The 27,053-nt window shown below is 35.7% G+C and overlaps 1 pseudogene; it reads right to left on the bottom strand.

Annotated features, from left to right (window-relative positions):
• LOC107646826 lies at nucleotides 491-5,611 on the bottom strand (annotated as a pseudogene).

Here is a 27,053-nt window from a genome sequence, read left to right as displayed (position 1 = left end):
TTGTTTTTTGTAGGCACATAATATTAATCTTCCTCCTTGTCATGGTATCCACCACCTCCATGGATTTTTTTGTTAGAGTGCCTATGTTCCATGTCCCAAATCTCAACCTTCTGTCACTCCGACCTTTATCTTTACCTTTTTCTTTGTGAACTAGCTTTTTTACCCTCGTCCGTTCACTAAAACGTGGGAACCCTTACTCATTTAACTCTACATCCGAGCACTGATGTAGCGGCTCTTGCTCATTTGATACTGTACACGAGCCATCAGCGCGTGGCTTCTGGACGACGACCTAGCTTTAGCACAATAACAACTTTGATCCATGTCATGAAGATTCGACTAACTTTTTATGTTGGCTGTCAAAGGCCTAACACAACCTTCCTCATTTATCTAGGCTTGGGACTGGCTATGTATCACAGGTATAGCATAGACAGAGTTTACAAAACTAATTATATATATATCATAAGTACGATGATGCACTTAAAATTCTTTTTTACAATGGAAAGAAAGTATAGAGTTAAAATAACTCACTTAAAATTCTTTTTAAAGGATTACGTGGTAAAATTGAATAAAAAAAGTCCTTTTGGAATAAATATTCAGCTGCTTGTGAATCTTTGGATATTGTCTTATTCGATATTTGTTAATTACTCTTTTACCCGCAAATGTAATGTAATTATCAGGTCAACAATATACCCAAACATGGTGAAACTAGCGGTCACCCTACCAGTAGTAAGAGATATAAGGATGGATACATAGAATAACCTTTTATTGTTTAATACATATAAATCAAAAGATATTTTATCCATCTACGTCATGCTTAGACTTCCTTCTTGCATATATGCTCTTTTGGACGCACATACTAGAATAAGAGGTAAAAGTTAATTGCTAGCATGTTCGCCCAAATAGGTTATTTTCTCACCTACTACGGATCTCATACTATCCTCCATAAACTGAAAATCCATTATCCTAATTACTACAGGAATCCCATTTAGTTGACCTGTACCTATTTGAAAACAACCTCAGTTAATCCTGTCTTTTTTTTTATAAGAGTCCATACAATTTTTATAGAATTTCTCTTCCGAATGAAATTTAATGAGATCCGTAGAGACCATGTCTTCTTCCATAGGATTCCAAGTACCTGGATCAACTGAAGTTTCGATTCTATTTGAACTGATCATTTTCAAATGGTATTTACAGTGTTCACACCACAAAAAAAATGTTGAGTACCATCGGATTAATCAAATAAATCTGTCGTTAAATAGATTATCGTCGGATTTACCATCGTCCTTGGTTTGACGGTATAAATGTCACTGAAAACTGCTTACCGTCAGATTTTTCATCGGTCTTTTCAATGGATTTGGCATGGTTTCACGTGTTTAGGCACCATATTACCGTCGAATTTATTTGACGGTAAATTCTACGATAATGTCAATTATATTATTTAAATTTTTGTGGCACAGTTAAGCCATAATTAGTAGACTCTTGTTAACAAAATTGTTAGTAGAAATTTAACGTTGCAAAAAATAAAAAAATTATTTTATTAAAAAATAAATGGTTTGAATGAAATAAAATATCACAAATGTAGAATACAATAAAGTAGACAAATAAAAATGCATAAAACCCTAAACCTACAGATCCCGGTAATCTTTGTTATCGTTGGCGGCGGCATCGTGGTCCCCCTGCTGAGGCGGCGGAAGAGGTGCTATTGTCGGTGCCCCACTAATAGCGTTGCCACTGGAACCAGCAGCGCCCTTGCCTCCAGCGCACATCTGCTATCGCAGCCAATTGAGTTGTTCCAACTTCTCCATCAAGTCCGAGCTGACAGCAACGCGTGCAAGAATCTCTCGATACCTCTACTCAGACTACTCTGCTTGTTGGTGAAGCTCCTGTATTAACTTCTGCTCATCCTCTCTCAGGTCGACAACTTTCTGGGAATCAGCAAGGCTGGTGGCAGAGGCAGAGGCAGAAGAAGCTGCCAACTGTGGAGGAGCAGAGGCCACTGGCGAAGAACGACCCCAACCCGAAACGGCAATTCTTGTAGAGTTCAGAGGCATTCTCGTGCCAAATCCTATCGGGATCTACCATTGAAGTCTCGGAGCTGGCTTCGTCGGCCCACTAGGCAGTTGAAATTGTTGGGTTGCGGCCTCCAACCTCTGTGTGTACTCCTTGTGCGTAACACGTTAGTTGTGATTAGGATAAGAGTTAAATAATTGACTTTAAACCAAATAAAGTTGAAACTTAGGATTAATTTAAACTCACATAATGGGCCGCAGACCGCTCGTCAGTAAATCTCTCTTTGTTTGCCTTCAAAGTATGGGTATACTTGAAGGTTTCCGCCAATGTCGCCTCACGATCCAACGACTTAGACTACAAATTAATATATCAACCAAGTAATAAAATAACAAACAAATTAAACAATTACAGACAAATATAAGTATGAACCAAAATACAGAAAATCTTAATTCTAATTTTGAAAACATAATTTTGATTCTTTCGATTTCACTGAAAATATTATTAAAATTTTGATATATTCTCCCCTAAAATTTGGATTTAGCCATCCTTGAAGGGTTCCATCCAACATTTTCTAGCAATCTCAGAACATAATCTAACATATTCTAACATATTTTAACCACCTAAATCCACTAAAATAAAAAATTAAACTAAAATTTACTCAACTAACTAATTAATTAACTTGATAATAAAAAAGAAAAGAAACTAATTCAAGTAACTACTAAAACATTAAACAATGCAAAAATTCTTACCAGTCTGGTCTTCGTCTTCAAGAAGGTCTCCGACCCACCCGTATACCTCGACGACCTGGGTGAAGCCCTATTAGCGATGTTCGTCAAACGGCGACACTTGAACCCCTCGTTATCTTTAAAATAGGCCTCCAATTCATGCTTGATGTTTGAATGGATCTACGATGTTAGGTGGTCTTTCCCCTGATAAACGCCGCTCATCATCTGTTGAAAACGTTTGGCTATCCGGTGGTCATAGATCTTCCTGATCATGACATTGTGTTATGCATTCCATATGAATTTAAACTTCACAGAGTGATTTACCAAGATTAGTTAGTCGGAATAAAATACAGTTCCTACATAGTTAAGTAATTCAAACGAAGTTGGGTTCTTACCACCTACTTTTGAAACCAACGCTCTCTCACATTAGCTGAGATTTGCATGTACATCGGCTACGGGTGGTCGTACATAGATTTAATGACCTCGGATATCTCTTGTGTGCAAGCATTGGGGTTTGGTACAAACCTCTCAGAGAAAAAATCTCACATTAAAAAACACATAAGATAAACAAACTTAACATAAACAAACTTAAGATAAACAAAATTAATATTAAAAAATAAAATTGACGACTGCATGCTATCAAGCCAAACTCTTAGCCGGATGACGGGCGGTGGTGGAGGAGCATCTTATTCGGGGACATTGAAGGAATCACCCACCACGGGCTCTATCGACATTGTTGCTGCATCTGCAAGGGACGTAGCAGAAGGAGGCATCCAGTTCGAGTTTGGGACTATGATGAATTGCTGGTCCGATGGACCCACTTGTGATGTCACAGGGGTGACAGGGCAGCCAGGGTAGAGGGCGATGACTATGCAGCCCTGGAAATTTGGTGGAAGCCTACCCTCTACCTCGATCATATAACCTACTCGACCTACCTCTGCTACCTGTCGTCATGTCTGTATATCGAATATATTAGTAACATATTAATAACATAACAAACATCAATAAATAATAACATAAGAAGAAACTCAAGAAATAACAAATAATTCTAAAAGTGTTTTAGTTTAGTAAATTAAAATAAAATAAAAAATGAATATATACATATATAGTGCTCTTGTAAATACCATAAATATTTATCATAACACCAACTTAACAAAATCAAAAACATAAACTAAGATCAAAATAACTATTCAAATTAACAATTACACAAAAATACAGTAACCCAACAATTAATTATAACAATTTCGAAAACACAATTTTAATTTATTTGATTTCATTGAATATCTTATAAAAATTTTGGCAAAAACTCCCCTAACATTCGGATTTCTCCACCTTTCAAAGGTTCTATCCAAATCAAATATCCCTCGACCCTTCTCAACCGGTTAATTTTTTCAATCATTATTAAGGTAACATATAAACAACTCAATCATTATTAATACAGTCAAGCATTTTTCTAACATTCAGCAATAGAAATTAGCAAACAGCTCAATAATCTAATAGTTTTCAGCAATCTCAGAGTCTAATCTAACCTATTCTAATCTATCCTAACCACCTAAATCCATTAAAATAGAAAATTAAACTAACTAACCTCTACTAACTAATTAATTAACTTGATATAATAGAATTTGAAATAACTAGAGTTCAAACAAAAAATCTTGAAGAAAGGGTGGAGGTGCAGTGGCAGCAGAAGCAGAAGCAGCATGGGCGTTGAAGCAGCGGCGGCGGCGGAGGAGGTTGACGTAGAGGAGAGATGAGAAGGTTAGAAAGAGTGGAGGGTGAGAGAAGAGAGAGAGACTGAATTCGAAATGAAGGGGGAGGGGTTCACGATTCTAATTTAGGGCACGGTTATTGTTGAATTTACCGGCGGATATTTCCGATGGTAATACGGTACGGATCACCAAAACGCATCTCCATTAAATGTCTCTACCGGTAATCCAATGCTAAAGTTTGGCATTAATTTGTTGTGGTTTCCCACCAAAAGTTACTAGCAGATTTACCGTCAAAAGTGACTATCTGTTGGTAACTATTTGACATGACGAATTCCTCATCAAACTCGTCGCTAAATCCAACTGTAATCATTGCCGCTAAATTCGACAATAAATTCAACAGTTCTCAGCGTTTTTTTGTAGTGTCACAAATATTCATTTTTTATCTAAGAAATTTTCTATAATTTAATCCACAATAATTTTTGCATTCAATCCATAAATACTTGTATGTTTTAGTTTCATTAAGATCTTTAGAATTCTCTCTTTTAGTTAAATTCTCATTCGTGATAATTGTTTTTATGGAAGAACTCTCACTTTTACTACTATTTCTGCCTTTACCACAAATAAAAGTATAAAAATAATTATTATTGTATTTATCACTTTCATCTAAAATGTAACTAATAATATAGATTTAAAAACGAAGATAACTTTCAATGTAATTTATAATGCTATTCTTTTAACTCGATTTAGTATCATACATGTATGATTATAATGTCTCTTAGAAACTTATTCAAATAGCTACAATTCTTTTTATAATTATCCAAAAAAAATTTTTGATTCACTTAGAAAAGAAGGATAATTAAAAATTTTCAAAAATTAACTTTCAATATCAATATAATAACGGTTTCTTTGGCTATTGTTATCCTTAATTAAAAGAATTTTATTAGATAAAATTTTTTTAATGTTTTTGACATCAACTAAATAATCAACATTATTCTAACTAAAATTGTCATTGTTATTCTAGCTAGAAAAGTCTTTTTTCATACCAAACAAAATTGGGTCTTCACTTGCACTGGTATTTTCAACGGGATCAAAATAATCTATTAAGTTATTTAATCCACACTTGTATTCTAAGTACCTATAAAATAACATAGAATTAGACCACTATTTTTATACAGAATATTTTCTTCTATTATCACTAAAATATAATAGATGAATAGAAAAATTATTAAACAAAATTATAAAATATTTAGAACATTTTCACTTTTCTTTACTAATATATACATTTTATCACTAGGATTGGTAATTAATAATAAGTTAATAACAAGCGAGTGGGTATGAAAAAATTATTCTTTTTGAGAGAACATATAGTATTATTTAACTATGTATATCACCATATGTGTTAGAATTCTTTTTCATCAATTCTAGTACCCATCTTTTATTGTCGCATATTTTTTCTTCTAATCTAATCCTTTTCTCCTCATTGTATTCAATGAAAGTAATAGAATTATTGGAGTAATAGAATTAATGCGACAATTTTAAATAGATATTTATTTGATCTAGGATCTTTTAGATTTCCCTTGAATCATTAGGTTTAGATATTACTTAAAGGATTTCAAATTTTATTTTTTCACTTTTCCTATAAAAAAGATACTTAATAAGTTGTTCTAATTTATTTTATTAATTTTTGCTACCCTTCTATACTTCTTCTTGAGAAAACAAAAATCACATTGAACTCTACCATGTATTATTTAGATCATCGATCAACCCCTTTCCGGTGAAACAAAACAAACTATGTTAAGCCAAGAATACTCCTATTTTCATATACTAAAAGAAAAATAGTAGATAAAAAAATTCACAACTAATCTAATCATGTCTTTTAAGTCACACCTTACTTTTATCGTTCCGAATCAAATTTTATTTGGATCCAGTATGTAATTGAATTGATCAATTATGGAATTATGAAGAATTTTTTATTCAATCGATACATAATAATTCATCTTTTTATTTTTTGATTGGTTTAATTACTCTATTGGTCCCTATAGTTTCGTAAAATTTTCAATTAGGTCCCTATACTTTTTTTTCTTTTTAATTGGGTCCCTGCACTAATTTTTTTTTTCAATTAAGTCCCTCTTAGTAGTAATTGGCTTAATTTTATAGGGATCTAACTAAAAAAAAAGAATTGGTGTAGGAACCTAAATAAAAGAAAAAAAGTGTAGGGATCTAATTAAAAAAAATTTGGTGCAAGGACTCAATTAAAAGGAAAAAAAGTATAGGGACCTAATTGAAAATTTCGCGAAATTATAGAGACCAATAGAGCAATTAAACCTTTTTTATTTTATGAAAATGGACAATTTTCAAATTTAAAAAAGAAAGTTAAAAAGTACAAATTCATTCAATATCGTATAAATAAGATTCATATTCAATTCAATAATTTGTTTTATAAAAAAAAATATAAATTTTGAAATGATTTTTTTTCTTATATTATTATACCCATCATGGTTGCTTGGCTCACACTTGACCTTAATGAGGGGTTGCTCATTGAAGGGGCCTCATGTTAAAAAGAATTGGAAGAGGCTTATTTGTGTTCTTCTTTTTGGTTAACTTCTTGTTGTTAGAGGATAAAATGTGTATTAGAAATTTAAGAGGTGGCGTTATTGCTGTTGATTGTGTTAAAGGTGGCATCATTGTAGGTGAAATAATTGGTGCCATCTATTTACAAAGCATTTAAATTCCATCAATAAGAATTAAACAAAAATATGAATTGATAAAGTGCACACTAAATCACAAGCCAAGATGCTAAATTGTGTTATTTTTACTGGGGTGTTGCAAAATGCAATACTTGTTTTATATCATGTTATATTGGTGTTGGGATGTGTTCTGGATCTACTACAGGTACATTCTGTCTTGGTGCGGTAATCGGCACGACGGTTGGTGCTGTTACGTTCTGTTTAGTTCATGTTTTATAAAGGTTGATACACAGACATAAAGACATAAATATTGAGACAGGCACACATACACAAAGATACGGTCAAAAAGTATTATGTTTGGTAATTATAATGGACAGAGTACACATTATTTTAAAAAATATATTTTACTCTTGATATATGAAAAAAATTCATTAACTGTATCTCTATCCCTTCATCTTCTTCCTTCAACTTGATTTGTATTTCTAGTAAAACTATAAAGATGAAAAAATATTATTTATGCTGCTATTATATCATCCTTCTTCTTCTGACAAGTTCTAGTGTTATGTCCAATTTGAAATTGAAAAAATATTACTGATAAGAAATTCTCAAATAGTTTTCATCAAGCATATTTAGAATATAATTATATATAAAGCACACACAAAAGCAATATTTGCAAATGATTTTTTCATATTTTTGCTTGACTCTCTGAGGATCTTATTAAGATTCTTATATATCATTTTTATTGTTTTTCTTCTTCTTTGATCTTTCACTCGACCTCTTGTAAAAGGGTGGCAAAAGGATTAGGAAGTTGTGCTTTTTGAAAGAGTCTAGCAACAAAAACAACATAAATATCCATTATAAGAACAATATGGAAGCACTCACAATACAATATGACAGCAACTATAACAAGCAAATACAGTAAGTAAAGCAATAATAAGAACACACCGAGATTTTAACGTGGAAAACTCCCTCATTGTGAAAGGTAAAAACCACGGGTCGTCCAAACCAATGAAATAGTTCTACTATAATCAAATGAGGTACAAGAGAATCTCAAACAAAGCACAAAAACGTGCATATAGCCAGCCAAATCATCAAAGCACCAAAGCTTACAAATGAGAAGCGAGAAGATGAAAAGTACCCAAGAAAACAGAGCTGCTATCGAAGCCAATTTCTCCCTCTGAAGACATCTAATTAAAATCTCCACCATTCAGAAAGAAGCAAAAGATGTGAAGAATCTATAGTCCAAACTTCACATCGATCCAATGGGGAAAATGCGAAACTGTCGTTCAAAAATTGCTGCTTTGTGAAAAAATGGGAAACCTAATTTCTCTCTTGCGAAGCCAATTTCTCCCACTGCGAACCTCCAATCAACATCTTCGTCAACTAGAATGAAGAACAAGATGATAGAAACATACAGTTTAAATTTCAAGCCGATCCAACGGTGAACGAATGAGAAACTGCCATTTGAAATTTGCTGCTTTGGCTTAAAACGGGAATTTTGTTTTCCCTCTCCTATCTCACTTTGGTGGCTATACTCTCACTCTCAAATTGACCCCAAAATCTGAATTAGGGTTGTGACACTAGGGTGCAAGAATACATCCCCAAAAAGTTGGGCTTGGGCCTCACAAAGGAGAGAAAAACCCAACAAATTTCCCCCTTCTCGTCTAGGTGGAGGTCCTCGCCATTCCGGCAATCAAATAACATGTTTCAAGCTTATCTCTTGACAATGCTTTTGTCATTATATCAATACCATTGTCATCAGTGTGAACTTTCTCAAGTTCCAACAACTTGGAATCTAACACATCCCGTATCCAGTAATACCTATCATTAATATGTTTAGATTTTGCATGAAAAGTAGAATTCTTTACCTGGATTAGAGAGAAAACGACCTACAGTACCAACCGCATGAGTAATGTCTGTCTAGTACACACCACAGCATACATCAAGCTTCCAACAGCTGAGGCATAAGGAATTTTATCCATTGCTTGTTTCTCCTTATCAGTGGTTGGACACTGCTTGGTGCTCAACTTAAAATGAGGAGCAAAAGAACTAGCAACACATTTGGCATCATTCATTCCAAACCTTTGAAGCACCTTCTTTATGTACTTCTCCTGTGACAAATAAAGCTTCTTGGAATCTCTATAACGAGTAATAGTCATGCCCAAAATCTGTTTTGCAGGACCCAAGTCCTTCATAGCAAAGAACTTTCTCAACTGTTTCTTCAACTTATTAATCCTCAAAGCATTCTTGCGCACAATCAAAATATCATCCACATAAAGCAAAAGAATGATATAATCATCATCAGAAAATTTTTGCACAAATACACAATGATCTGAAGTTGTCTTACGGTAACCATGCTCCCCCATAACAGATTTAAACTTCTTGTACCATTGTCTTGGAGCTTACTTCAACCTATAAAGACTCTTCTTAAGCTTGCACACAAAATCTTCCTTTCCTTTAACAACAAAGCCCTCCGATTGCTCCATGTAGATCTCCTTGTCTAAGTCACCATGAAGAAAAGCTGTCTTCACATCCATTAGCTCAATCTCCATATCAAGAGACGCTGCTAATCTAAGCACAGCACGAATGAATGACATCCTCACAACAGGAGAAAAGATCTCCTCATAATCAACACCTTTTCCCTGGCTAAAGCCTCTAACAACCAATCTAGCTTTATACCGAGGTTTAGAATTGTGTTCTTCATTCTTGATTCTGAATACCCATTTGTTCTTCAAAACTCGCATACCCTTCGGTAGCTTCACCAACTCATAGGTATCATTCTGAATCAAGGACTTCATTTCTTCTTGCATAGCTTCAAGCCATTGAGCTTTACTTTCATCTTCAGCAGCCTCTCCAAAGCATTCAGGTTCTCCCCCATCAGTCAACAAACTCATGTAGACCTTCTGAGTGCATTTGCAGGAATTTCCAAAGTTGGTGGTTCATCTTGATCATCATCACCAACTTCATCAAGTATCAGATCAACTGTTCCATCTTCACCTGCACTTGTATCATGCTCATTATTTTGAACTTCAACTCTACCATCTTCCACCATAGACATAGAGGAAGTTATATCCAAGTCAGAAAAATCATCACTAGGCTAAACCATTGGCTTCTTCGCATTATCAACATCCTTCAATGTTTGGTCTTCAACAAAGACAACATCTCTACTTTGAATCACCTTCTTGCTAACATGATTATAAAACCTGTAACCAAACTCATCCATGTCATAGCCAATAAAAATACACTGTCTAGTCTTTACATCAAGCTTGGATCTCTCATCTTTGGGAATATGAACAAAGACTTTACATCCAACGACTCTTAGATGATCATAAGAAACATCTTTACCTGACCATACCTTCTCTGGCACTTCAAATTGCAAAGGAACACATGGTGTCCGGTTCAAGACATGAACAACAGTGCTTAGAGCTTCACCCCAAAAGGATTTTGCCAATCCAGATTGTGACAATAAGCATCTAACTCTTTCAACCAATGTTCTGTTCATCCTTTCAGCCAAGCCATTCAACTAAGGAGTCTTCAGAGGAGTCTTCTGATGTCTTATACCATGCTCTTTACAATAAGCATCAAATGGACCTGAGTACTCACCACCATTGTCAGTATGAATGCATTTCAACTTCTTCCCAGTTTCTCTTTCAACAGAAGCTTGAAATTGCTTGAACACATTCAAAACTTGATCTTTGGTCTTCAAAGTGTAAACCCATAATTTCCTAGAATGATCATCAATAAAGGTTACAAGATAGATAGACCCTCCAAGTGTTCTTGTCTTCATTGGCCTACATACATCAGAATGCACCAAGTTAGGTATCTCCGGCTTCCTTGAAGGTGGATGACTCTTGAAAAAACCCTGTTTTGTTTTCCAGCAAAGCAATAATTGCACTTTTGCAAAGCAACCTTGCAACCAGATAAAAGATTCCTCTTGGATAACATATTCATGCATTTCTCACTCATATGACATAATCTCTTATGCCATAAATAATTTTCATCAACAAACTCAGCAGCATTAACAACATCTTTTACAATCTTTGCTTGAGTTAAATAAAGAGTAGAATGCCGTGTACCCCTAGCAACAACCATAGAACCCTTGGTGAGCTTCCAACTATCACGAGAGAATGAGTTATCTAAGTCTTCATCACACAACTTACCAACAGAAAGTAAGTTCAACCGAATATCTGGAATATGCTTCACACGCTTCAAAGTCAACTTGGTACCGTTGGAGGTTTCTAAGCAAACTTGTCCAACACCGGCACATTTTGCAACACCTTGATGAGCCATTTTCACATCACCAAAATTACCAGGAGTATAAGATGTAAACAAATCCTTCCTAGATGTAACATGAATAGAAGCACCACTATCAATCACCCAACTAGTGATATTATCAACAATGTTAATAGATTCAAACTCCTCAACAAGAAGAAAATCATCATGAGTTACATTAACCTTGTCTTCATTGCTACTATCATCTTTATTTGTGCTCTTGTCTTTACTTGCCTTCGCTTTCTCCTTCTTTAGCTGCCAACAAAATTTCTTCACATGTCCCTTTTGACCACAATGATAATATCAATATTCTTATACTTTTCTCGAGACTTGCTTATGCTTTGATCTATACTTTTAGGACCTCGACTTTTGTTTCTCCCCTAGACTTAGAAACAAGAACATCTGAATGTGTTGTCGATGTACCTTGTGACTTTCTTCTCATCTCTTCATTCAAAACACTGCTCTTGGCAAGATCCATAGAGATTACACCATCAGGAGTAGAATTGGACAATGACATTCTGAGAATTTTCCACGAGTCTGGTAAGGAGCCAAGAAGTAACAATCCTTGAACCTCTTCATCAAATTTGATACCCATGGAAGATAACTGATTCATAATTCCTTGAAAATTATTCAAGTGATCTGTCATTGATGTCCCATCTGTATACTTCAAAGCCAACAATTGCTTGATCAAAAACATCTTGTTATTCCCAGTTTTTCAAGCATACAACTGTTCAAGCTTAATCCAAAGGGTCCGAGCATGTGTCTCTTCAATAATATGGTTCAACACATTATCGTCAACCCACTGCCTAATATATCCACAAACTTGTCTATGCAACAAAGTCCAATCATCATCATATTTATCATTAGGCTTCTCTGTACCAAAAACTAGTTGATGAAAATTTTTGACATAAAGCAAATCTTCTATTTTTGACTTTCAAAAATCATAATTAGGACCATTAAAAGTGATCATCCTGCTAGTATTAGTACTAGCTTCTATTGTTCACAGAATCACAAGCCCAGAAAAATACCAACAAACTCTGATGCCAGTATAAAAGAGCCTAGCAGCAAAAACAACATAAATATCCATCACAAGAATAATATGGAAGCAATCACAATACAATATGACAGCAACTATAGCAAGCAAATATAGTAAGTAAAGCAATAACAAGAACACACCGAGATTTTAACGTGGAAAACCCCCCCCTCATTGTGAGAGGTAAAAGCCACGGGTAGTCCAGACCAATGAAATAGATCTACTATAATCAAATGAGGTACAAGAGAGTCTCAAAAAAAGCACAAAAATGTGCATATAGCCAGCCAAATCATCAAAGCACTAAAGCTTACAAATGAGAAGCAAGAAGATGAAAAGTATCCAAGAAAACAGAGCTGCTATCGAAGCCAATTTCTCTCTCTAAAGACCTCTAATTAAAATCTCCACCGTTCATAATGAAGAAAATGATGTGAAGAATCTACAGTCCAAATTTCACGTTGATCCAACGAAAAGAGAATGAGAAACTTCCATTCAAAGATTGCTGCTCTGTGTAAAAATGGGAAACCTAATTTCTCTCTTGCGAAGCTAGTTTCTCCCACTGCAAATCTCCAATCAACATCTCTATCGACCAAAATGAAGAACAAGATGATAGAAACATGTAGTTTAAATTTCAAGCCGATCCAACGGTGAACGAATGAGAAACTTCCATTTTACATTTACTACTTTGGCTAAAAACAGAAATTCTGTTTTCCCTTTCCTATCTCACTTTGGTGGCTATACTCTCACTCTCAAATTGACCCCAAAATCTGAATTAGGGTTGTGACATTAGGGTGCAAGAATACACCCCCAAAAAGTTGGGCTTGGGCCTCACAAAGGAGAGAAAACCCAACACTTCTCTCAAAACTCTTTGGTCGAAACAGGTTAAACCAAGATTTCGGGCTTGTTTGGGTGAACTTCTATAAAAAGATCTTTTTTCCAGTTATCTTTTTTTAAAGATCTTATGGAAAAATAAAAGTAATTTTATGTTTAGGTGTTTCATGAAAAAAGATCTTTTTATTTATCAATTATGTTTGGGTATAACATTATAAAAGTACTTTTTTGTTTATTTATTACATGAAGAATATCTTTTTTTAAGAAATTTTTTTTTAAAAAAGATGTAAATTATAACTTCTTAAAAAAGATATTTTTTTTAGTATTTTTACTTTTACTATTAGAAATTTTCCAAACACACTAAAAAACAAAAAAAATCTTTTTTCATTGAAAAAATATATTTTTTTTTACCAAAATAATGCGCCCAAACAAGCACGAATATGTTTTGTTATAAGTTTTAACAGTTAGCCAATTGTACGCATAATTCTCGGATCTTCTATTCTGATAAGCCAAAGCAATACAAGCATGTCTACATGGAAGGTCAGTTAGTTGCCAACGTCGCAACTACATGTTCCTTTTCCCAAGTCTGCACTGACCTTTACTAGCAAGCGTTGAACCTTAGATGCGTTCCAAACATTATCATCCGTGGTGAACAACTTCCATCGACTACTCTGCTTCTCTAATTCTAACTTACTCTATCGAACTGGGACAAGCCTCCCCATGAACCCCACTAGTTTGTGTAGCAACAAATCAACATATATAATGAATTAGACTATAATATTCAAGTATCCAAGTTTGTGCGAGTGCTTACTAATGGTAATCAGTGGCTAAGAGAAGGGGGTTGAATCTTGGCCTCCTTTTAATTTTGCTTGTAACTTTGATTTATGTTGAGATAATACAAGAGATACTTTGATTTTGTTTCCTGACACGGAAGGAGCCAAAATAGGGTTGCTTGAGAGAATTGTAATAGAAGAGCATTGCCCAGTCGAGAAATTAGGAGATACTTTATTTTTGTCTCCAATGTAACAGAATCAGTAACAAATAAGAGTGCAGAGAGTGACACACAAATGTATCCTGATTCGACTACTTAGTGTAATGTAACCTACATCCAGTATTGATAATCCCATATTTTATGATATATTTTGTGCTTAGTTTGAGTGATTTATTCAATCCTTCACCCACTTATTCATATTAATTGCATGGTTTTACTTTCCCTTCCTCATTATGTGATGTATGTGAAAAACATGTTTCCTATGCTTTAAAATTAATTATTTTAATTACCTTTACTTCCATTCGATGCCGTGATTAGTGTATTGAGTAGTTTCAGATCTTCTAAGGCAGGAATGACTCAAAGAATGGAAAAAAAACATACAAAAATGGAAGGAAAGCACAAAACGGAGTTTTTGGAGAAACTGGCATCCACGCGATCGCATGGGCGACGCAGCCGCATGCCAGCGCGAAAAGGCATTGACGCGGTCGCATGACTGATGCGACCGCGCGCCTTGAGCAGCACACATATGACGCAGTCGCATGACTGACGCGACCGCGTGACAAGGAAAACTCCGAATGACGCGACCGCGTGACCCACGCGGACGTGTGACAGAGGCTACCCACCAGAAATTGCAGAAAATGCTCCCAGCGAATTCTGAAGCCCTTTTTGGCCCAAATCCAAGTCCAGAAGGCATAGACCAGAGGTTATGAAGTGAGGGAATGCATCTGTTCAAGGAGAGTCTCCACTTTAGTTAGTTTTTATTATTTAGATGTAGTTTTTAGAGAGAGATGTTCTCTCCTCTCTCTTCTCTCTTTAGGATTAGGATTTAGAATTAGGATTTTATTCGCTTTCAGGATTATCTCTTTATCAGGTTCAATATTCCTTTTTATTTACTTTTGCAATTTAATTTATGAATTCTTCCATGTTACAGATTACTCTTTTGAATTAATGTTATTTGAGGTATTTCAGTTTAATCTTGCTTTATTTTATTTACATTATTGTTATTCCCATCTGAAGACATTTTTATTCCAGTAGATTTACTTTTTTCCTTTTGGTCTTGGTTAAGAAATCAGTAACTCAGGAGTTATCAAACTCAAACATGATTGATAATTGTTATCTTTGTTAATTAAACTGAACTTCAATAATCCCAATCTTTTCTTAGGAAATAAATAGGATTCGAGGATCAAACCAATTAATCCCTTGACCTTCCTTTATCTTGGTAAAGGTTAACAAAGTGGAATTAAGATTCAATTCTCATCATCATTGATAAGGATAACTAGGATAGGACCTCTAATTTCTCATACATTGCCAAAAGTTTATTTACAGTCATTTTTTATTTTACTTGCCATTTAAATTACTTGTTCTTCATTTACTTTAATTGCTAATTAAACTATTCACTCCTCATTCTTCAAACCCCAATTTACAATCTCCATAACCAATAATAAGAACATACTTCCCTGCAGTTCCTTGAGAAGACGACCCGAGGTTTGAATACTTCGGTTATCAATTTATTTAGGGGTTTGATACTTGTGACAACCAAATGTTTGTACAAAGGGATTTCTGTTAGTTTAGAGACTATATCTACAACGCGACTATTTTTTATAAAATTCTTTACTGGCAAAAAAATCCCGACGTCAAAATGGCGCCGTTGCCGGGGAACTGCAATCGTGTGCCTTATTATTGGTTATTGTAAATATTTTTCTTTTACTTGTTTATTTGTCTTTATTTTTCCCCTCTTTATTTCCTTTTAGCTACTATGAATTCTCACCCCTTTCGCTTTGAGTTTTTCTAATGTTATTGAAAGGAATGGAAGTTATAACAGGAACATGCATCAAGGTCAGAGCAACCAAAGATGGATGGAGACAAGAGGATCTGATCAACCCTTTAGGCAACAACACCCTCCAAGATATCATGGACAAAGACCATTCTACAATGCATACCAAGCAAATAGACATGGTAGACAACCTTGTAATTACCAACAAACTCCACCCTGTGCTTATAGGCCATCCTCTCAACGTAACTTCGAACCACCACACTCACAAGCTCCTTTTCACCATTCACCACCGTATGATCCTCATTCACCCCAGATCCAATCCAATCACTCCCAAACACCACCGCTTCCCCCTGTGCCATATCCAAATCTATCACCCCGAGAATCAGAGGTTCGCCTCAAGAAAACAGTAAATCGACTTCAAACAACCCTTCATCAACTGGAGCAAGCAGTAAGTCAATTATCTTCTAGACGTTCGAACATTCAAGGACCTCCCACAGCCCCATGTGGACAATCTAACGAAGAACGTAGTATGAAGGAGATACTAGAAACTCCAGTGGACAAGACAGAGCATGGCTTTGTATTGGAACAAGTAGAGAAAGCTGTCATTATTGAAGAAGAAGAGTTGGTTGAAGACTTAGGAGACGCTGAACCTCCATGGGAATCCAAAGTTGTAGGGCATTCTGTCAAGGATGTTACAATTGATGCTAAGGAGGATTGTGCGCAATCCCCAGAGCAAGTCTTTCATGAAGAACTAGACAGAATAACCCAAGAAGAAAATTTCCTTGATGATGATAGTCACAAGTCAAGTTCTTCAAGTAATGAGCTTGCATTCGCAAGTAAATTCTCTGAGATCAAAGAATCTTCCCCGAGTGAATACGAATATGATATGGAGGTAGATTTCTCTCAACCTCCAGTCTATGACTTAAGTAATGAGGAAGACACAGATGGCTTTGATTAGGACATGGATACATTTGAAGAATCTTGCAAGGAAGTGGAGAATTTCACAGAAGAGCACAAGGGAGTAGAACTCACAGAACCACTGGAACCACCTATCCCAAGGCCATTACCACCCAATACAAGTTTTAAGTGGGTACAATCCTTAACCTTTAACTGTATTTTTCCACTTGAATATGGTTTGCTTGAAACAGATGGCCAGCTTAGAGCTCTCTGCGGCTTTAAGAGTAAAAGGAAAATGGCTCGTACTCAGAGCTGGTGCACAAGGTTCAATAAGGTTCCACACTTCGACTCGAAGTGCACGGATTGGCATCATGATCAATCGGATGGATCTCGGAAAATGTTTGGTTATCCTGGTGAGAATCTAATTTCTAAACCGCCCAGATGGAAAAGTATAGATCAAGACGAAGGCAGATTTAAAAGCAAAGTTTGGGATCCTGGAATCTATGCTGACAATCATCACCCCGGGAGCCTGACAATCTGTCTGAAGCTGCTCAGAAGCTTCACTTGCCTAGTTTGGGACCCCGGAGGCTATTGGCATTCCAAGCATTGGTGGAGATTTCTGGATGAATTTAAGCATAAGCCACCATAACAGGAAGCTCATCCAATGTCCAACTTAAGGACTTTAACTAAAAGTGCTAGGTGGGAGACAACCCACCATGGTATAATCGTCCCTTTTTCAATTTTCATTTAGTTTTATTTGTTTTCAAGTTTTATTTTATTGAACCTGGAGTTTTGCATCTCATTCATATTAATCATTGCATTCGGCATACTGCATAATTGCATACCTGCATAAAAAAAAGGGTGTGCGACGCGACCGCATCATTCATGCGATCGCGTCAAGTTGCGAAAAACACTTCCCACGCGACCGCGTCATCCACGCGGCCGCGTGACCTGGAGATCGGCGTAAAGATCTAACGTCCAGAAAGTTAGGCTGGAATCGTGCAGCCATTGTGCGTTTAGCACAAAATGCCCACGCGATCGCGTCCCTCATGCAATCGCGTCACTTGCACAACCTCAATCACACGCAATAGCATGAGCGACGCGATCGCGTCGCATAGGATTGCACAACACCCCAAAAGGAGACAGAGAGTTGCGCTGAAACGACGCTGGATTCGTGCGTTTAGCACAATTTTCAGCGACGCGATCGCATGCCCCAGGTGATCGCGTCATTCACTCTTTTCCTATTCCATGCGATCGCGTGGGGCACGCGATCGCGTCAACCACTATTTCAGTCCAACCACGCGACCGCGTGCCCCACGCGATCGCGTGGATTCAAATTTAAACCCCCCAGTCACGTGAACCCTATCGCGCCACCACCTAGACGCCGCCGACCACCCAGACACCGCCGCCACCTACCCCCTTCCTCCTTCCCCCTTCTTTCTTCTTCTTCCTTCTTCTTTCCCCTCCAACGCCACTGCCCCCCCTCCGCGACCACCACCCACCGCCGCCGCCCCGTCACCACTGCCCAGCACCAACCACAGCCCCCCTTCCTTCCCCTATTACCCCCTACCCCCATTACCCCTACCTTTCCTTCCCTTCCTCCGAACAGCAGCCACCGCCGCCGCGCCACCCTCTTCCCCGCGCCGGACGCCACCGCCGTCATCCCCAGCCACCTCTCTGCCCCACTCTCTTTCTTACGCCTACCAGGCTCTGACGAACGCCACCCTTCTATCTTTCGTAGTTAATTCACATTTTTTCTGTCTATGTTCGTCATTAGGCTAGTTAGATATGCATGTTGTAGTAGATTTTAGGTTGTTAGGTAGCCTAGGATGTGGTTAGTGGATTTATGTCTGTTTAATTACGCTGTTCGTGTTTCTTGTTTCATTATTTTCGCAATTCTGCTGTTGCTGTGATGTTAGTTTTGCTCATATGCTGTAATTTCTGGTTTCATGCTGCTCTTTACTCTGATTCTTCATGTTCTTATTCCTTATATGTAATTGCAGCTGTATTTTTTATTCATATGAACTATTCTGTTGTTGTTTATTTTCCGGGACAATCCAATTTTAGCCAGAATGCTACCCAAATTTCTGTAAAATGTTTCCATTCATGTCTTGATTTTGGCATTTTCAACTGTGCTTTCCTTAGATTTAACCAAAACAATTCATGAATGCCAGGGCAAGTTTTCTTATTCTTTTTTATTTCCTGGTTCATAATTTACATTTTTGATGTTTGATTCCAATTTTTGCTATTTCTATATCTATTTGAATCATCATCAACCTGTTTTCCTTCTTTGGATATGAGTTACTTACAGCTTCTAATTGTGAATACTTGTTACTTGGAATATTTTCCTTATGCCGCTTACTTTAACCCACTTTTTACTAACTCACTAATGTTAACTTCCTAAACTCTTTTTCAATTCTAACCAACCTAACCTTTCAAAACTTCTCTTCTGATTTTCTTTCACTTTCTTTTAACATTCTAACCATGGCATGATGTTAATTTTTTCTATTTAAACATGAATTCAATTACATTTTGGATTGTGAATTCTCCTTTTCAGACTTTTAACTCCTATACAATCCTTAATGCACATTTACTTAACTCATTTTCCTTATCCTTTTGCTCATTTGCCACTTTGTGTTTCTTTTGATTATTTGCCTATTTGTTTTCCTGTTTTCACTATATCCTGGTTTTCTGTTTTTCAGGATGTCTGCCAGCCAGAGAAAAGGAAAAGGAAAGGCTACTACTGGAAAACGGAAAAGAGGAGAATCCTCCATGTCCATTATGGATATTATGCACGATGACTCCTTGCGGGAGAAAAATTTTACCCCGCAGGAGAAGGCCGACCAGCTAATACCTGCCACTGATCCAATAAAGTTTGCAAACCGATACTGTGAGCTGAGGTATCCGGTGTTTGCAACCCCCAGGAACCTATACTTGGAGAGAACTTTGAAGATCCCAGAAGAACTCCAGCAATACACCTCTGACCAGATCAAACAAAGAGGCTGGTTCTTCCTGGAGAGAAACCTGACTGAGGTCAATGCATCTTGGGTTCAGAAATTCTACTGCAATTACTTCAAAACCTCCCTAGATGCAGTGGACCTTAGAGGAAAGCAGATTCTGGTCACTGAAGAGGCCATTGAAGATGTTCTGAAGCTTTTGCCTAAAACTGATCAGCTGGATAGTTATCAGAAAGCTGAGGAAGATATGCGCTTCATGCGATTTGATTGGGATGCAGTCAAGGCCCGGATAGCCCTTGACCCGACCGTTCCTTGGATTATGGGTCAGAACACCACCATGCAAAAGGGCATCAAGCGGATTTACCTAAATGATGAGGCTCGGCTATGGCATCAGATACTTAGCAACTTCATTATGCTGAGTACTCACGAGACTGAGATACCAGCCGCTATGATCACCCTCCTTTGGTGTGTGATGGAGGGTAAGGACCTGTACCTTCCACGCTTTATCTGGTACCACATGGCCAGGGTCCACGTCTGAGGCACTCTTCCCTTTCCTTATTTGGTTACACAGCTAGGCCGTCGAGCTGACGTGCCTTGGGAGGATGCTGATGAAAAGCCACCTGCTGCAGAATGCAAGAAGATTATCCCTCACAGCAGGAACTTTCTGGCTTTGGGCTACAGACCTCCATTCCTCACTGCTACTGCTGACACAGCCACACCTTCTGCCGGCCTCTCTTCTTCCACAGCTACCCCTGCCACCACCACTGCACCTCCACCTGCCCCAGAGCCCATCTATCATCTAGTGCACCGCCTGTTTCGACAGCTTGACCAGATGGAGCGTCGCAACAAGCGACACTATGAGCACCTGAAGCTGATGATACGCTCTGGCAACATCCCCTCCGAGCCTGACATACCATCCGAGGCATCTAAGGAGGAGGTGGATGATCACGAGGCAGAGACCCATCCCCAGAGCAAGGCAGAGCAGGCAGGCACCCAGCAGGCAGCATCACATCAGGAGGTTCCGCCTCAGATTCAGGCTGTAGACCCCGAGATCCCTATTTAGTCAGCACCTCCTCTGCCACAGGCAGCTCCTCAGACCACCACCACAGAGACTCCAGCTACCCACCCTTCCAGTGATGACACCCCTTCACACCCTGCTTGAGTGAGCATCGAGGACGATGCTTCATTTTAAGTGTGGGGATGAATAATGAGAATTTTTAACTAAACCTGCATGACATACATAAGTGATAAATGATTTTTGAGCTAGAGAACATACAGCCTGTGAGTTTTGAGCTTAATTGTATGGTTACATTCAAACCATAATATTTTATTCCTGTGTGTTCCGCCCTTCTTTTTTTTATTCTGATGTTCTTTACTTTGTTTTAATCTATACGTCCGATTATAGAATAGAAATACATACCAAGAGAGTTATTGAGGCCATTATTTGATTCTAGCTCACTTATCCCAAAATAGCCCACCTTTACATCACCCTTGTTAGCCCCCTTGAGCCTTTAAATCCCTTTTATTCTATAAACCACATTACTAGCCTTAAGCAGAAAAACAAAATAAAAATCCCAAGTTGAATCCTTTGTTAGCTTAAGATAGAAATTGTGTATGGTTTACATGTGGGAAACCTATTGGGAACATGGATGAAAAAAAACAAAAGGTAGAAAAGTTGAAAAGAATAAAATAATTCAAATAAAAATTTTGGGAAGCATGCTCATGTGAAATCAAAATAATTGAATTACCATGTGCATTAAAAAAAAGTGTTATTTTTCAGTATTTAAATAAAGGGGACACAAAAGAATTCCCCAAATGTGAAATAAAGCAATGCACATGGGATAAAAATAATAAACATTGAAACATGAGCATGTTACATCAAAAGTGGAAAAATATGGGAAAATAGGTAAAGAAGCTTTGCTTTAGAAAGTATATATGTTAGGTGAGATCTTAGACTAATTAATGATTCACTTATTAGCTCACTTAGCCTTATACATATACCCTTACCTTTACCTTGACCCCATTACAACCTTAACTAAAGACCTCATGATTTTTTGGTATGTCTATATTCTATAATTGTTGATTGGTTAGATGAAGAACAAAGTTATAGAAAGTAAGGATAAAAAGAAGAATAGAGTGATTAACCCAATAAACACTAAGTGACTAGAGAGTAAACACAAAATCCAATGAGGGTTCAATAGCTCATTAACATATATCTCTGCTAAATTATTAATTGTCTTGCAAGTTTATAAAATATTTTTCTCTTCCCATCTCAATTGTAAAGGCACTTTATCACTATCTAAGGTTTGGCTATATATATATATATATATATATATATATATATATATATATATATATATATATATATATATATATATATATGACTCCTTGAGAATGTGAATTAATTCAACTACATGCAAGCTTTATATACAAGTGAATAAAAACTAGAATTGCATGATGCATCATTCATCTAGGTAGTTGCATTTAGATTAGATTGCATTGCATGGCATTCCACCACTTTAACCTAACATTACTTTTAGACTTAGCATGAGGACATGCTATTGTTTAAGTGTGGGGAGGTTGATAAACCCATATTTTATGATATATTTTGTGCTTAGTTTGAGTGATTTATTCAATCCTTCACCCACTTATTCATATTAATTGCATGGTTTTACTTTCCCTTCCTCATTATGTAATGTATGTGAAAAACATGTTTCCTATGCTTTAAAATTAATTATTTTAATTACCTTTACTTCCATTCGATGTTGTGATTAGTGTGTTGAGTAGTTTCAGATCTTCTAAGGCAGGAATGACTCAAAGAATGGAAAGGAAACATACAAAAATGGAAGGAAAGCATAAAACGGAATTTTTGGAGAAATTGGCATCCACGCGATCGCATGGGCGACGCAGCCGCATGCCAGCGCGAAAAGGCATTGACGCGGTCGCATGACTGACGCGACCGCGTGACAAGAAAAACTCCGAATGACGCGACCGCGTGACCCACGCGGATGCGTGACAGAGGCCACGCACCAGAAATTGCAGAAAATGCTCCCAGGGAATTCTGAAGCCCTTTTTGGCCCAAATCCAAGTCCAGAAGGCATAGACCAGAGGTTATGAAGTGAGGGAATGCATCTGTTCAAGGAGAGTCTCCACTTTAGTTAGTTTTTATGATTTAGATGTAGTTTTTAGAGAGAGAGGTTCTCTCCTCTCTCTTCTCTCTTTAAGATTAGGATTTAGAATTAGGATTTTATTCGCTTTCAGGATTATCTCTTTATCAGGTTCAATATTCCTTTTTATTTACTTTTGCAATTTAATTTATGAATTCTTCCATGTTACAGATTACTCTTTTGAATTAATGTTATTTGAGGTATTTCAGTTTAATCTTGCTTTATTTTATTTACATTATTGTTATTCCCATCTAAAGACATTTTTATTCCAGTAGATTTACTTTTTTCCTTTTGGTCTTGGTTAAGAAATCAGTAACTCAGGAGTTATCAAACTCAAACATGATTGATAATTATTATCTTTGTTAATTAAACTGAACTTCAATAATCCCAATCTTTTCTTAGGAAATAAATAGGATTCGAGGATCAAACCAATTAATCCCTTGACCTTCCTTTATCTTGGTAAAGGTTAACAAAGTGGAATTAAGATTCAATTCTCATCATCATTGATAAGGATAACTAGGATAGGACCTCTAATTTCTCACACCTTGCCAAAAGTTTATTTACAGTCATTTATTTATTTTACTTGCCATTTAAATTACTTGTTCTTCATTTACTTTAATTGCTAATTAAACTATTCACTCCTCATTCTCCAAATCCCAATTTACAATCTCCATAACCAATAATAAGAACATACTTCCCTGCAGTTCCTTGAGAAGACGACCCAAGGTTTGAATACTTCGGTTATCAATTTATTTAGGGATTTGTTACTTGTGACAACCAAACGTTTGTACGAAGGGATTTCTGTTGGTTTAGAGACTATATCTACAACGCGACTGTTTTTATAAAATTTTTTACTGGCAAAAAATTCCGACGTCAAGTATCCATCACAACAATGATGGAATTTTACTATTTTCTCAACTGATTACAAACAACAATTCTCCCTAGGATCTACCCAATCTATCTGAGACAAGTCCACATTCTAACCCAACCTGAATTTGACTAGGACTTGCTCTAACTTTCAATAGCAAAGTGCTAACCCAACTTGTAAGGAAATCCACTCAAGATCATGACACAAAACAGAAATACTAACAAAAAATTTTTGAGATAACTTCGACTTTTTCTCCAAGTTTAACTCTCTACTTTTTTCCACTCATTGGTTTTTTCTTACAAATCTCACTATGTTTATCTTTTTTCCAATAAAACTCAGACAGACTAAATTGAGAAAAAGAATTACAAAATGAAAACCATGAAGAAGAAGAATAAGAACAACTTAGGGAGCTATGGGAACCTAAACAAGTGCTTTTTCTCTCTTGCTCAATCTTTGGCCATTCACCCCTATTATAGATGTAGTGATGCATCCATGGTTGATTTTGTGCCTCTAAGGTTTGTACTTATTCTCCAAATTATCGATCTTGTTCTTTTACTGTTGTTATGTCAGACATTCCGTTAATTATTTAACTTTAACCTCACTGTGGGACTACATTGAAACTAAATGAAACTTTTTTGGATTCAAATAGAACACTTTAAACCTTAAGGATCAAAGCAGGATTACGCCCAAACGTAGGGACCAATTTAGTACTTTACCCTTTAAATTATTTATGATTAGTTTTGTCTATTCGAAATCTTTCATGACTATTTACTCGTAAAGTTTTGACAACGTAATATCAAATTTAGAAATGAGTCATTATAATTTCGATTTATTCTGTTAGACTCTTTTTTCTCGGAAATTATTTTTCATATAGAAATAGAGATGGTGTTTTCGTTGAATATTGACATTTAAAATGTATTGCATTATTGAGAAAATTATTCAACGTGTTGGCCAAGATGTTGCCACGTGTTCAACACGCCCCTCACGTGTTGCAACATGTCCTCCACGTGTTAATTTTTTACCAACAAAATCCACCCACCTATAATTACACCAAATAATTCCATTTTCAACTAAAACACCAATATTTTTCATATAAAAAAAATCATTATTATGTTACATTCTTATTTTTCACTTAGTATGACATGCATACTCTGCAGCAATAATCAACTTATTCGTTGACAGCCACTGCGACATTCTAATCAACCAAAGTTTGATTAGACATTGACTATCTCTTATTCCATTTTTCCGTAGTTATGAAATGAAACTTCTTACAGTAATTTCTCTATTCAGGAGTTATGGATTAAGGACATCACGAATTGAGCATATATTATAGGAAACATTTCAAGTGTATTGGAGAGTATCGGTGCACCAATTGTTTTAACTGTTGATTTTAATTAATATATATTATATATATTTTTTATAATTTAGATCAACGATTAAAACAACTGATGTACCGATATTTTCGGTGCACTTGAAATGTTTCCTATATTATATGTATTGGATCATCCTCAAGTCAATGTCAAACAAAGTCTTCATAGACTCACGGGAAGGGTTGATTTTAGAGGACAGGGCGAGTGGCGACATAGAAAATGACCCGCTTTGCCTGTCATCATCTTACTTTTTTCTTGTTCAAATCTATGATAAAAACATCTTAGTCCAGGGGAGAATTCATAAACCAACTTTTGAGGTATAGATTCGGTTATGCTATGTAAAAACTTATGTTTCCCGTTCGAGGCTCATGATGATGTATATATGTATATTTTGAAGGATTAAAAAATTTTGATAAGAAAAGCATAAAGAATGCATTACATGAAATAACATGAGAAAGGTAAAACGGTGGAGACAACAACTAATCTCTTTAACTTCTTTTCAAAAAATAAAAGAGTTACTGCTTCATTATTTAATTTGGTTCTTTCATTTTCTCTCTCTCTTTGTATCGGTCATCATCATCATTACCAGGTACATCATTCATTTTCTCTCAGTTTGATTGCTTTACAAGTATAATTATCTGTGTCATGTAATAAGATTGAAATTATAATTTTAAATTATTTTTTAAAATTAATTTGAATTATAATAATTTGATTAATAAAAAAGTAACATGTTATGTATTGTTTTTTTTTTAATTTAGTATTAATTGGATTAACTTAAAAAAGTTATTAATCGGTTTTAATAATCTACTATTTTCAATAAATCAGACATATATATTAAATGTGATCATAAATAATATAGTAATAGTTAAATCCACTAATAAATATATTAGTTATTATCACACTATAAAACAAATTAAATATAAAGGCTATTAGCACTTATAAATCTATAAAATCGCACTGTTTTTGTTCGCGTGCAAGGGTTTAATTATCAAATAAACTTAAAATATGAACAAAAAATATTTATATATTGGACCTAGCATCACTTGAAAGAATAATGAAAAATAATCAACTTACCTTATTATCCATGAGAACCATTTCTATGTAAGTCGTCTTATTCTTGTCAAATTTGGATGAGACTTTCCATAACTTTATATATTAATTTTGTTAAATTGAGTCAACAATTTAAATTTCTCTAAAACTAATTTAATCAAATACCAATATTAGAAATAAATTATTTTAATAATATTTAATCTATTCTAGTCCTTAGACACGTATAGATTAGAGTCATTCTCATAACGACAACGAATTGAAACATCGTAAGTTCGAACATTTAGAATTCATGCAAATTCAGGCCATTCCTTTGTTCTTTGAAAACCTTCTGTATCTCTGATAGAGTTGAATCGAAATTCCTTTTAAGGAAAAAGAGTTACGGAGATGGCTTTGATGTATTGGAGACCAAAATTCAGAAGTCACTATTTATATTTGAGTGTCACACCCATTAAACCTGAAAGACCAAATAAAATAGTATCTCTAGTTTTATTCTCATTTAATTCTAAATCAAAAGTAATAATGGCTTATTTAATTCAGCATTTATGATAATAAATAAGATAATCATTATATAAGTCGTTTAATGTAAAATAACTTAATTTACGATTATAATTAATATATGTATTGTCTATAAATAGATTAGGAAATAGTAATTTCATAACAAAATTATCATTCAATTTCAATTACAATTAATTGATTGATAAAAATTATAATAAAT

This window comes from Arachis ipaensis, chromosome B06 (genome assembly GCF_000816755.2).
Source record: "Arachis ipaensis cultivar K30076 chromosome B06, Araip1.1, whole genome shotgun sequence".
Lineage (NCBI taxonomy): Eukaryota > Viridiplantae > Streptophyta > Magnoliopsida > Fabales > Fabaceae > Arachis > Arachis ipaensis.
The sequence above is the reverse complement of the archived record's forward strand: the minus strand, read 5'-3'. Positions and strand labels throughout refer to the sequence as shown.